The sequence below is a fragment of the Nicotiana tomentosiformis genome, chromosome 7 (assembly GCF_000390325.3).
Source record: "Nicotiana tomentosiformis chromosome 7, ASM39032v3, whole genome shotgun sequence".
Classification (NCBI taxonomy): Eukaryota; Viridiplantae; Streptophyta; class Magnoliopsida; order Solanales; family Solanaceae; genus Nicotiana; species Nicotiana tomentosiformis.
The window spans coordinates 105,462,378-105,476,704 of record NC_090818.1 but is presented as its reverse complement, the minus strand read 5'-3'; positions in this window follow the sequence as shown (position 1 = coordinate 105,476,704).

Below are 14,327 nucleotides of genomic sequence, written 5' to 3'. Positions count from 1 at the left end.
TTTGAATTAGGATCTTGTGCGAATTGAGACATTCTTTTCACTTAATGTATCCAACTTGTTCCACACAAATTCTTGCTATTCACAAAACTCCTTAGTATGTTCCAATACACATTAACATATATTTTCATTTCAAAATAATGTGGTCCTATCCCATAGGTATCCTTTAATACTCAAATACGTTATTCCCAAATACAGTTGGCGCACTTTAATATCTTAAATCATTAAAAAAATTTAACGGGGCCTTACAATAACTTACCTCTTAATAGATGATGAAAAACTCCCATCCAAGAGATCCAAAAATCGCCCAACTAAGTGAAAATGAGAGAAAATGAGTCAAATCCCGTGTAAAAATCAAGTCTGCCCAAGTCCTTCCTCTTCGTGATCGCAGAAGTCCCCTCGCAATTGCGAAGGCCAAGCCAGCTTTGCCATAGATTTCTTCTACGCGAACGCGACCAAGGAAACGTGATCGCGATCCTTTGCCTGAACAGCCTACGCGAGCGCGAGCCCAGCTCTGCGAATGCGAAGTCCAAACCATCATGCCCTAGACCAACACCTTACGCGATCACGAACTAATCCCTACGATCGCGAAGAACAACCTTCCTAACCCAGGCCACCTCGCTAACACTTCGCGTTCGCGACCAGTTTTATGCGAACACGATGTACCATCTGACCAAACACTGCAATTGCGAGCCTCCATACACGATCGCGAAGAACAACTTCACCCAACTTCCATCAACACTACGCGATTGCGAGCCTATCACCGCGATCGTGATAAGCAACCTGATACCAGAAACCAGCAATTACAAGACAAGATGAAATGGTCTGAAAACCACCCTGAATCACACCCGAGGCCCTCGGGACCCCGTCCAATCGCACCAACAAGTCCCAATACCTTATCCAAACTTATCCAAAGGCTCGAAACGTCACGAATAACATCAAAACCATGAATCGACGATCAAAATTCTTCTTTCAACTTTCAAACATTCAAACTTCGACGAACGCATCCGAATCACATTTAAACATTTCAGAATGACGCGAAATTTTACGTACAAGTCATAAATCACAATACGAGCCTATTACAAGGACCGGAACTCCAAACGGACATCGATAACACCAATATCCACTTCAAATCAAACTTAAAAAATTCTAAAATCTTCAAGATCCTAACTTTCCACATTAAGTCGAGTCTTGCATGTCTAGACACTTTGGCCATATCGTTTTTTTGTAGCAAAATAGGGATATTTTTGCAAAATTAGCTTGTTGAATCATGCAGTGAGAGTTGAGTCTACAACCATATGTCTTTTTGTTTTAAAGCCCACCCTTGTTTCATTTGCACTCTTAGCCATCTTTGGGCATATTGGCCCTTTTTGCAAAATTGGGTCATTTTTGCAGAATCATTTTGAGGACCTTGAATCTTTGGAGCTTGAGGCCATGTAGGCTTTAGTTAGGCGTTGTCCTGTTTTAGAGGTCATTCCACTCGAGTTTGCACTTCTAGCTGCTTTTGCCTATACGAGCAAATATAATATCTTTTACCTCGAAGATGAATATTAGTGCATCACTACCAAACCTTGAATCCCTCTCCGAACATAATTTATTCATTATGAGATTTTCTTTGGGATGTGTAGACTTTATATAGTTATAAAGAGTTCTAAACCTAAAAGGAATTGAAAGTTTTAAAATTATTTATTCTTAAGGCGTATCTGGTATTTTAAGAGTATGTGTGTACTATACTACCGTCTAGCTTGACTCCATCAAAATTTTGCTATGACAATAACTTATCGAACAAACCATGGTTAATACTATTATCACAAAAAAATATTATTCAGTTTACAATTGTTCTTAACAAATTTTATACCTTAAAAATGATTAATAATAACATCGTTATTTAAAGAAAACTCACTTCACAAATCAAAGAAAAATTTGAAGGAAAATATAAATGAGAGAAACGATAAAAGAAATTAGTTAGAGGATGGCGTTTGTTCGTAAAAAAATTGAGATAGAAAGAGAGGTAAGGAGGAGATGTGAATTTTAATTTTTTAGGAATTTTAAAACTGAAGAATGAACCAAAAAAGAAAGAAAAAAGAGAGAAAAGAATAAACATAAAATAAAGAAAAGATAAAACAATAAAAGAAGAACAACAAAATGAAACCAAAAAAGAAAAGACGGAAAAGGAGGACAAGAAACAGAAAAAGAATAGACAAAAAGTATAAAGGGAAATAGGGGAGAGGGATTCGAACCCCCCTAACATGGACTATCAAAGGGGCACACAGCCAGCAGCCGACCAAAGTGGCATCTTGTGCATAGGCTCACCCAAATCTAATTAAATATTATAACAGTGCTATATGCAGTTTAGGGAGAGAAGCATGGATTCACGTGAAGTCGTGAACCCATACCCCTCCCCATAAATTCGCCCGTCTTATATAGCCTAAGACTTAAGTCAAAAGGTCCTCTAGTGAAAATCGTCATAGTGCTCGAATTCTTTTCAAGGAAATCAGTTTGAATTAGTCACTTAAAAATGTTTTTGCTTTTCTTTACAAATATGTTATATTGTATAATTTAAATAAAGAAATATTTAATATATAAAATATAGTTGATTTTAAAATCCTAAATATTAGGAAAATAAATTAAATGACTATTCTTATATATTAGTAAAATAATTAAATGACTATTTTATCTAGTGTGAAATCTCTTATGAGTAAAAAAAGACAAATAATATTTCGCTAATAAATTTTATAATTACCTAAAATATCCGCATGACATTATTAATTTGAGTTCAAGTAAAAAGTCAAACTCCTACTCAAGATGGAAATCAACAAAATTAACATTATCAATTAGGAGTAGGAATCTCCATAAACAATCCCATACATGTGAAACAACGATGGCACAATCTCCTAACCAATTTACAATTCCAAGTTAGCCTATAATCTTACCATGACACTAAAGGTTAGTTTTTGGGAGAAGGAAGCTTGTCCCTTGTTGAAAAAATAAATAAAAGAAGGTAGAATTGTTTTTAATAACTTCTTGTCATACTAGAAGAGTCTTGGCCCGCGCTTGCGGCCCAACAATTTGGATTCTAATGCAGCTTTACTTTACATTGCAACTAAGAAATCAAATTCGATTAATACTTTTCATGATAATGTATAGTTAAAATTCCAATATGCAAAAGAACAAAGAAGGACAAAATTAAAAGTAAAAATTGCACGATGATATATATACACATCAACTGATATCTTCAGGTCGTGAAAAAATTGCCTTTAATATTTATCAGTTATATAATAGATGTGGTATCTTGAAAATCAACCACCAAGTATACGTAAGCTATTTTGAGCCTTACAGGACATTCTGCATAAACTTGCAAAGTCCTACACAAGTATACGTGAGCTACGAAAAGACATCATATAATCAATATCACTTTTGCTAACAATATTTAGAGAAATATAAATAATTACCCATGACATGTGAGTTTTGATGACTCGCAAATCAAATTATTAACCAGGTTGGGGAAAGCTAATGGTTGATGTTCCATCCAACTGATTTTCACGGAGGTTAAGAAAAAGAGTACATACACTAAAAGAGTAAAATAATTTACAAAAATTACGATTTGATATCGTCTGAGGTGTGGGGTTCGATCAGTAACATCTCAAAGCCAAGATATGGACGTTGTTGTTTGCTCAACTTAGGCTTTGTACTGTTAGACATTTCTTTTCAAGTGTTTCATAAAAATTCTTTATTTAATAGTCTAAATTTCTAATCTTAATATTTATTCCTAAAGTACACCCTTCTATATAATATGATATGAAATATAAAGCACAACCATTTAACATTATCATTTAAAGTTGTTGCCATGTGACCAGGAGGTCACGGGTTCGAGCAGTAGAAATATCCTCTTGTAGAAATGCAGGATAAAGCTGCATACAATAGATCTTTGTGGTCTGACCCTTCCCCAGATCCCGTGCATAACGGGAGCTTAGTGCACCGGGCTGCCCTTTCATATAACATTGGAACAATAAAGTAAGAGTTTGTTACCATTCTCAACCAAAAAAGGAAGGTAAGAGCAGCAGGAACATGACATTGATACTTCTTAGTGATGAAAAACTCTCAGCAGCAGAAAAACTCTCGGCAGCACATCATATGATGACTACTATTAGGAAAAATACACAGCAGAAAAAATCATTCATAACTTAATAATGTGCGAACTAAATGGATCACAAATAATCGTCCAAGCAATTAAAGTAGCCATTATTGCTTTCAAAGGAATTCTCAGAGCATCAAGTAACTATAGTTATAAAAAAACATAGCCATAGAATATTTATTATCATCTATACATTTTAGTTTTCAAAGATAACTAAAGGTGACTTATTAGTCGACGATAATGAATCCACTTTTCCGCTTATCCAATAGCATCAATACAATTTTATTTTAAGTAAGCTAGATTAAGAAGGAAATTTTTTTAATCCATTCCTATATGCCAAACATCATTAGGTAAATATACAATTATCGGGACTAAGCCCCACAATAAAGACCCTTTATGATCAAAGAAAGGCCTATTTGCAGATATAAGAATACATTATTTTAGCACAAACAAAGCATCACATTGCAACGGGTACTCTAATAGGCGGAGTAAAATTGTAAAAAATAGACTCTATATATAGTACACACATGAGATGGTTCTCTCTTGTATACAGAGTTGATGACTTATTATTGCCTTGAAAATTTATTTATTGACTGAGAAAAGACAGATCCTAATGTTCTTTCGACATTATTAATATTCTCTTTCAAAAAACTCTATTTTTTCGGTTCTATTCATTTTTTATTTCTTTGCGCCTGCTTATATGTTTGGACAAAAAAGTACTCCGCAATCACGGCAAGAAGAAGGTAGATGATAAGAGAATAAGATAGTTGAAGATGGATTGAAAAGGCTTAATACTCATACTACATCTTAAAATGGTAATGGATGCTGAGTTTGAGTTAGTTTTCTTCCTACACGATTTTGGTTTTTTTCAACGGCCCATTACATGCTTATGTTCTTTTCGTTTAATTTTCTTCGAATTTTTAAGTATCTCAATTTATTTATTTTCTTGGAATGATAATACGAAGGAATTGGTTGGCAGATTCAAATATGTGTTACAAAACTTTTTTCTACCATAAAAAAAAAGGAATCAAATTCAAGAATCAAAAGAACTTTATGCAATAGTTTGCATTTCAACTATGTTATTTCAGTTTGTAATTAATCTTTACCTTCTTTTCAGTCTTCCATCTCTAGAATTCTCTCTGTCTTACTCCTCTATACTAAATTACTAATGGCTATTCATCCGAATCAAAATTGTGAATGCAGATTTGGACTTTGAAAGCAAGGAGAAAGAAGAAAAGGAGATAGAATATAATATCAGTAACCCTCACCGATCAGAAGCAGTGGAATAACATAAATCTCCAAGCGAAGGTAGCCTAAAAGAACTGTAAGAATAGCCCCAGGAGCAGCTATATTGTATACAAAGGATAATACAAAAAGCTTCCTACGACATAGGGGAAAAAAGTCGCAGACACGGTGGAAGGCAATGAACGGAAAATTTAGAGCCACAAAGAAAGTAAAATAGAGTAGGGTATGTGGCAATTCAGTTTAGGGCAAGCCACGCAGTTTATGCATAAAAACATAAATGGCAAAGTGAAATGTCATTTATGCCCTTGGTCGACCAACCAGCCTTTTCTATATAATAGAAATATGATTTGAATAAATTGAAAAATCAAAGTATGACTATATTATTAATAATTAAGATTAGGCCCGAAATTGGTCAAATTTCAGTCATTCAGTTTTTCATTTTAATAAAAAAATATTTTTATTTCACTAAAACAATTTTAACTAATTTAAAAATTAAATAAGATGACGGTTGTGTTTTAAAAATAAACGGATTTGTCTGTTAATTGAACAAACATGAAAAAAATATTAAAAATACCTGTTGCCTCTCCAAAAACGTAGAACACATTAGAATTCAATCTCTTCTTCTCTTATTACGTTCTACAACTCACAATATTATGTTGTCATGGGGCATTCGAGTTAATTGCTAGTACTCAAATTTTATTGGTTTTGTAAAATTCTGGAGGAAAAATGCCACCATCCCCTGTATCGACTAAGTGGGTGTTTTAAATTCCTTAAGGACAATGATGACACTACCGAGGCTAGTTCATTTAATTCCTATATATATGGAAGACCCTCGGCTATGGAAGGGAAAAGGGGAGGGGCAATAACAAGCAAACCGATCTAACAACCGAAGCAAAAATACAAAACTAGCAATAGGTAATGTAATCAAAATACCTAAACAAAAGATAACAGCAAGCAGTAAGAGAAGTCTAGTGATACCAAAAAACACAAAAAATACCAGGCGGTGTATCAAATCTACTGTTACAAACAAGGTCAAAACTCTACTACCTAACCCTTAACCTTTATTCTCAACCTCCACCCCTTCCTATCTATGGTCATGTCCTCAGTAAGCTGGAGCAACGTCATATCTTGCCTAATCACTTCTCCCCAATACTTCTTCGGCCTGCCTCTACCTCTCCGTTGGTCCTCCAATGCCAGTCTCTCACACCTCCTCACCGGAGCATCAATGCCTTTCCTCTTCACATGTAATGACCCGACCAATCATTTTGAGAATTAACATCCCGTTCAGTGACTTAAGATCTCGAGTAGTTTCGTATTATGTATTATGACGTGCATGTATGGTCGAGTTCGAATTTCGGATGATTCAGGATTGATTTGGAAGAAGGATTCTTGGTTTAGAAGTTTAAGCGGTAAGAGTTGACCAGAGTTTGACTTTTGTGTAGATGACTCCGGAATGGAATTTTGATAATTCCAATAGCTTCGTATGGTGATTTTGGACTTAGACTTGTGACCGAATTTGGATTTGGAGGTCCATAGGTTAATTTGATGTATTTCGGCAAAAATTAAAAAGTTAAATGTTTGGAAGGTTGAGAGGTTTGACCGGGAGTTGACTTTGTTGATATCGGGTTCATATTTCTATTCTGGGAGTTGGTATAGCTCCGTTGTGTCATTTTGAACTTGCATGCAAAAGTTGACGTCATTCCGGGTTGATTTGATATGATTCGGCGTGAGTTGTTGTCACTACCCCAATTTCTCTCCACCTAGTCTCTAAGACTAGGTAAGCCTAACAATTGCTAATAAATAGAAGAATTCAACCATCGAATGATAAATATGAGATAAAAATCTTATACACAATTATAATTTTCAAAACCGGTAGTACAAGTCATAAGCTCTACTGAGTTTGCTCGAAAATTCCCTAAATGCAACTGTTCGGGTAGAATTAAACAGTACAATAAAAATATTAGAAGGTGACCCCGAGGGATGCGAATGCGATGGCAGGTTTACCTTGAGTCTCCACAGCTGGACCAGCCAGTTAATAATCAACAATAACCGTGGCACCTGGATCTGCACAAAAAATGTGTAGAAGCATAGTATGAGTATACCACAACGGTACACAGTAAGTATCAAGACTAACTTCGGTGGAGTAGTGACGAGGAACAGTCAAGACACCTAGCCGATTAAATGACCTAAACAAGTGTGAAGATGAACTAAGAGAGAAAAACAATATTAATATACAACTAAGCAGGACAAGGAATACCAAATAATACTAGCAACGAGACACCAATAGCAACAATATTTGACAGGAAGCAGTAAGGTAATACTGTCGTAGAGTAAGCTGGACACAGTCTAAGTTTGGCGAAATCAAAATAAAGGAAAAACCAGCAACAACTCAATAAGAACAACCACTGTCATACCAGATTTGTTCAAGCATTTCTACGAGGTGCCGAACCTCATAATCACAGCTCACAGGTCCCAATTCTTGAACCCTAATCACTTGGCATCTTATGCCCACATTACAACTCATATTCGCACGGACGACTCACATGCCAATAGAACATTCCTCACACAGAAGGCAAGTAGACAAGAGTACGTATAATGGTTAGTGACATCAGAATTCACCTTTTGAAATTGATATGGGGGATTTAACTACGTGTATGCTTGTGCAAGTGTTCTACCATAATTTTAGTCAATAAATAGGAGTAGAGACAATGAATGACACATAAGAAACGATCACCATGAAATGTACAGTATAATAAAAGCAGCAATGAAGTTTGAATCAATGACCAACACAACAAGATTAGCTACATAGAACAGAGCAAAAAGTGCACCACGGAGGAAAACAATTGGTAGTATGCTAAGGAAAACAACAATCAAAGACAAGTGCATAAAAAAGGGAAAATGACAATAAGTGCCCTCCCGAGGTACCGCCTAGTAGTCTCAAATAGTAAAATGAATCACAGCATTGCTTATATCACCGCGGGAGCCTTTATATTTAGTTTTGAAAATTATTTTCCTGAAATAGCATCCCGTGTTTTAGCCCACCTTATTACACCCATGGCTTCTAGTAGTTCCCCTACTAGCTACACATTTCAAGCCCACCTTATCTCACCGCATGCGTTTCAACAGCCAGACCTTATACCACTGCATGCGTATCAATAATAACAATAACACGACAGAAATCTCGTGCAACATAATAATAACCGCACGACAGAAACCTTGTGCAAACACAATAACAACCGCACGGCAGAAACCTCGTGCAAACACAATAACAACCGCACGGAAGAAACCTCATACAAATAATATAACAACCGCATGGCAGAAATCTCGTGCAAACAATATGATAATTCTCTCAACAAAACACGTATGACAAAAATATAACAACTCAAATATATGACTTTCACAATATGTGCCCACATGCCACAATATTTTCTCAAAACAGTTTCAATATCACAACCACACATAGCCCTCGACTCAACAACATTGAATGCAACAACAACATCGACAATAACATGAAAATACGACAAGTAAATCAACTCAGAAACTTCAGAATACAAAGAAAACAGAAGAACGAACTCACAAAGAAAGACACAAAAGGAAATAATGATACAACATAGCAATATCTCAACAAGGAAGAGATAATGTGTAGTAATGATTCCATAAAAGTACAATTCAACAATAAGAAGGATAACATGAATCAATGATTCCAAATAGGGGTAAGTCAACAATGATAAGGGATAACAAAACTTCATTTAGGGTCGATCAATTATGGAAGAGATATAACAAATTCAGTTAAGGATAAGCAAATTATTGAACTTCAACTAATGATAGGCAATTACAAAAAAGATAATAATAACTTCAATCAAGGATAAACAATTACGAAAAGGATAGCATGGCTATAAAAGCGGCAACAACTTCAGTTACGGCACATAAGAGTTTAATCGACAATAAGGGTAAAACATGAAGCAATAAATTTCAAATAAGACATGTAATGGTGAATTTAGTAAATGAGGAATTTAACATGACAAAACAACTTCATATTTAATGGACATAAGAACCTAAGAGCACTAAACGGTCAAATTTCCATAAATAAGTCCGAGCACGTACTTGTCACCTCGCGTACTAGGCCTTCACATGACACAATTAGCACCAAGGACTCAAATACTAAGGGGTAGTTTCTCCCACACAGAGTTAGGCAAGATACTTACCTCAAAGAAGCTAGATAGATACTCTAAAATGACTTTCTTGAGAGAAACAACCCTCGGACAGCTCAAATCTAGCTAAAATAACTTCAAATCATAAATAAAACACATAGGAAACAATTCCGGATAATAAAGCTTCAATCTTTAACAAGAACTAAAAGTCAACCCAAAAGTCAACCCCCTGGGCCCCCGTCTCGGAACCCGACCAAAATTATAAAATTTGAACACCCATTCGATAACGAGCCCAACCATACAAGAATTACTAAATTGAGATAGCAATTCGTCCTTCAAATCATCATTTTACATTTTAAAAGATTTTTACAAAATTTCCCATTTTCCTCAACTCAAACCACTAATTTAATGATAAAAATAAAGATGTAATAATGAAACATAATACATTCCGGGTGAAGAACACTTACCCCAATGATTTGCTTTAAAAACCCATGAAAAATAGCTAAACACCGAGGTCTACAACTCAAGATATAATAAAAATGGCCAATCCCTCGATTTGGAAAATATATTTTGCTGCCCAGGTATTTGCACATCGCGATCGCGGAAATATACATGCGATCGCGAAGAAGAAACAATGACTGCCCCACAAATGCACTAAACGATTGCGAATGGATCCATGCGATCGTGAATGCGAAAAGGTACTACGTGATCACAGACAAGAAAGTGCGCTCGCGGAAGAGAAAAATATACCAGCTGCTGAGCTGTGCTATGCGAATGCGAAACTGCCCATGCGAATGCGAAGAAACAAAACTCACACTTACGCGATCGTGGACCAAACACTGCGAATGCGAAGAAGGAAAATGGTCAGTCCTAGCACAACCTATGCGAACGCGGCTTGAACTTCACGATCGCGTAGAAGGGGACACCAGATATCAAAACAGCCAACCAAAACATGAGAAAATGGCCCGTAGCCCATCCGAAACACGCCCGAGGCCCCCGGGACCACGTCGAAACATACAAACAAGTTCCATAACATACCATGGACCCGCTCGAGGTCTCAAATAACATCAAACAACGTCGAAACTATGAATCTCACTCCGAATTGAACTTATGAACTTTCAAACTTCCAACTTCTAAAACTCGCGCCGAAACATATCAAATCAACTCGGAACGACGTCAAATTTTGCATGCAAGTCCCAAATGACATAACAGAGCTAATCCAATTTTCGAAATCGAAATCCGACCTTGATATCACCAAAGTCAATTCTCGGTCAAACCTCTCAACCTTCCAAAACTTCAATTTTCCAATTGTCGGTGAAATGCTTCAAGTTACCCTATGGACCTTCAAATCCAAATCCGGACATACGCCTGAGTGTAAAATAACCATACGAAACTATTGGAATCATCAAAATGCCATTTCGGAGTCGTCTACACAAAAGTTAAATTTCGGTCAACTCTTACCGCTTAAGCTTCAAAAACAAGAATCCTCCTTCCAAATCAATCTCGAATCATCTGAAATACGAACTCATCCACGCACGCATGTCATAACACCTAATATGAATCTGTTCGAGACCTGAAGACACCGAACGGGATGCTAATCCTTAAAACGACCGATCGGGTTGTTACATTCTCCCCCTCCTAAACACACGTTCGTCCTCGAACGTGTCAAGAACAATTCCGAGGTCATCAAATCACTGAGTGAACTACCATACATACACCCGTGGGTGATCCCATGCTACCCCAATCCCCATAAGCCCGACCATACCATCTTAACTGAAATTTATTCCTTTCACCCACACTGATATTCTTAGAACCAAATTTCTCATTATCCAATCATTCCCAAAAGACCCGATTCCCACATCAACACACAGTATCAGTCTCAACCAGCTGCAACACTTTATTCCTACACCCACAAGGTACAACCACACAATGTAACACATCACACATATGCCCTTAACAACAACTCTAGCTATAATAGTTGTCCACAATCAAATCCAGCACGGACAATTAGCCTCATAACCGCTAGAACCCTATTTCAAACCTTCACAACACTGACAACGATGCAAGAAACATGAAGACCTCATAACTATTCACCCGAATCAACAAGTCACATCTAACGCCACCTGGGCAAACACCTCGCAAACTAAAACTCAATAAGCACAATGAAAAAATGACTGAGTATGCATAAGGAAACACATGAGAGAACTACCGAACAAGTTCGACATGCATAACTCCCTATCAGTATCGTACTACAAATCAATTCCACAAGGTAGAATCAAAACATATGGACAAATCACAAGGATGTCATCCTGATATAACTCTACCGCGGTATGCAGCCCGGTTCAAACACATCGAATCATATGAAACCGTGAGGGTCTCACCCTCAACTCTGAATCACTAGTAGAATACACATCATACCAACCAAAACTTTCACTAACTCAATTCTGCCAACAAAATCACAACACATACTGATGCCTCACACCGATAGAGCATCTAAATCACAAGTCGCAACCTATCACCTAGAAATCACATCAAAACTACCGAAATGAGTAACAAAAAGTCACTTCTAGTCTCATAGCTTTCCATAATTAATTAAAACAACATGATAGACACGAGCTACCACTATAGAATCTCCCAACAGGGGTAAACACATAAATAGAGTACAAAATCATGAAACGCACCCGTATGTGAAGAAAAATAGGAGGACTCACCTCGATAAGTAGAACCGAAACAAAATACGAATGATGCTCCTCTATAACAAATCGAACTTATGCATGTGCGACATCATTTGGTGCAGCGGTATTAGCCCTACTGTAGAAACACATCAATGGGCCAGGCCTCCCCTTCTTGGGCGGCCTCTCCTCGCCTGACCTGCACCCTAAGCTGGCGGTGCAGGGATAACAACAACTGGAGCAAAACTCATAGCCTGAATACCCCGCTGTGACATATGTGCCCAGAGTCTAAGACAATATCTCACCATGTGGCTGGTATCTCTACACTCAAAGCAACCTCTCTACTGACGTGGCTGTGGAAGCTATCCGATACGGTTACCCTAAGACCCATGGATATCTGAAGCACCATGCAAAGCCTGAAGTGCAAATTGAACTGGCTGACACACAAAACCTCTACCATGGCGTACCCTTCCTCCAAAAATAGATACTAGTAGATCCTCCCGGTCTACGAGGCTTCTTAGCCTTCCTGACCTCTCTCTCCTGACCTCGCATGCCAACATGCTGAAACAGAACATCCGACTCCAACTCCCAAGCCATATTGAACCGGATATCATAAATGAGCCCCTCAATGAACCTGCGTACTTGCTCTCTAACTGTAGAAACCAAAATAGGTACATGTCTAGACAAATCACTGAATCTAACGACATACTCTGATACTGGCATCGCCCTGATGCAGCTGCTCAAACTCGATGCGCCATGCATCCCGAAGGGTCTGGAGAACAAACTCTCCCAAGAACATCCTTGAAAACCGAATATATGAAAGTGAAGTTGCATCGACCGGACTACCCAACTCATACGACTGCCACCACTGATATGCCGCTCCCTTAAGATGGAATATAGTAAAAGCAACCCCACTCGTCTCCACAATACCCATAGTGCGGAGAATATGGTAGCACTCTCCTAAGAACCCATGCGTATCCTATGATGCCAAACCACTGAGAGTAGGAGGGTAATACTTCTTGAAACTCGCAAGTCAAAGTTGTTCTTCCTCAGATATAGCTGCCCTAACCACGGGTTGAACTGGGATAACAAGTTGTGTCGGCATGACACCTAGGATCTGACCAAGATGGACTCACTGCTCCGAAGTACGTGCGGCAGGAATATGCGCACCTCCCCTGATCTGTGAAATAGCTGGTGAAATCGGAATCATCCCCGCCTGAGTCAATGTACCAAACATGCTCCGCAACTGTGCTAAAGTCTCTTGAAGTTCTAGGGTCACAACAGGCGCTTCTGGTATCTGTCCCCCAATCGGAGCTACTTGCGGCTCCTCAACTGCTGCTATGACAAATGCTCTAGCCATAGCATATGCTCCTCCTCGGCCCTTGCCTCTGCCCCGGACCCTAAAACCACCAGCTCTGGGGCAGCGTCATCAGTAACTGCAGCTCGTGTCCTCATCATTTGTGAGAGAAAATGAATGACAAGGGTTCAAACCCTGAGATCAATAAACTCGCACGATAGGAATGAAGGAAGTGAAACTATCCTAATAGTTCCATAGCCTCTCGAAGATAAGTACAGACGTCTCCGTACCGATCCGAAAGACTCTACTAAACTCGCTTATGACTCGTAGCACATATGAACCTATAGCTATGATACCAACTTGTAACGACCCCAATTTCCCTCCGTAGGATGTCGTGACGGTACCTTATCTCTAAGACTAGGTAAGCCTTACACTTAATAAATAAATAGAAAAATTCGACCATTAAATGATAAATATGAGATAAAAATATTATACACAATTACAATTACCAAAACCAATAGTACAAGTCATAAGCTCTACTAAGTTTGTTAGAAAAATTCCTAAATGAAACTATTCGGGATAGAATTAAACAGTATAATGGAAATATGAAAAGGTGACTCCGAGGCCTGCGAACGCGACGACAGGTTTACCTTGAGTCACATTCAGAAGTTATTTTTGTATAGTTTATTTCTATTCCAAAACAATTGTACTTAGAGGTTTTCTAGTGAACTCAGTAGAGCTTATGACTTGTACAATCGGTTTTGGGATTTGTTGGCTTTGTATAGAAATTTATGTTTCATATTTAATAGTCGTTGGTTGAATTTTGTCAT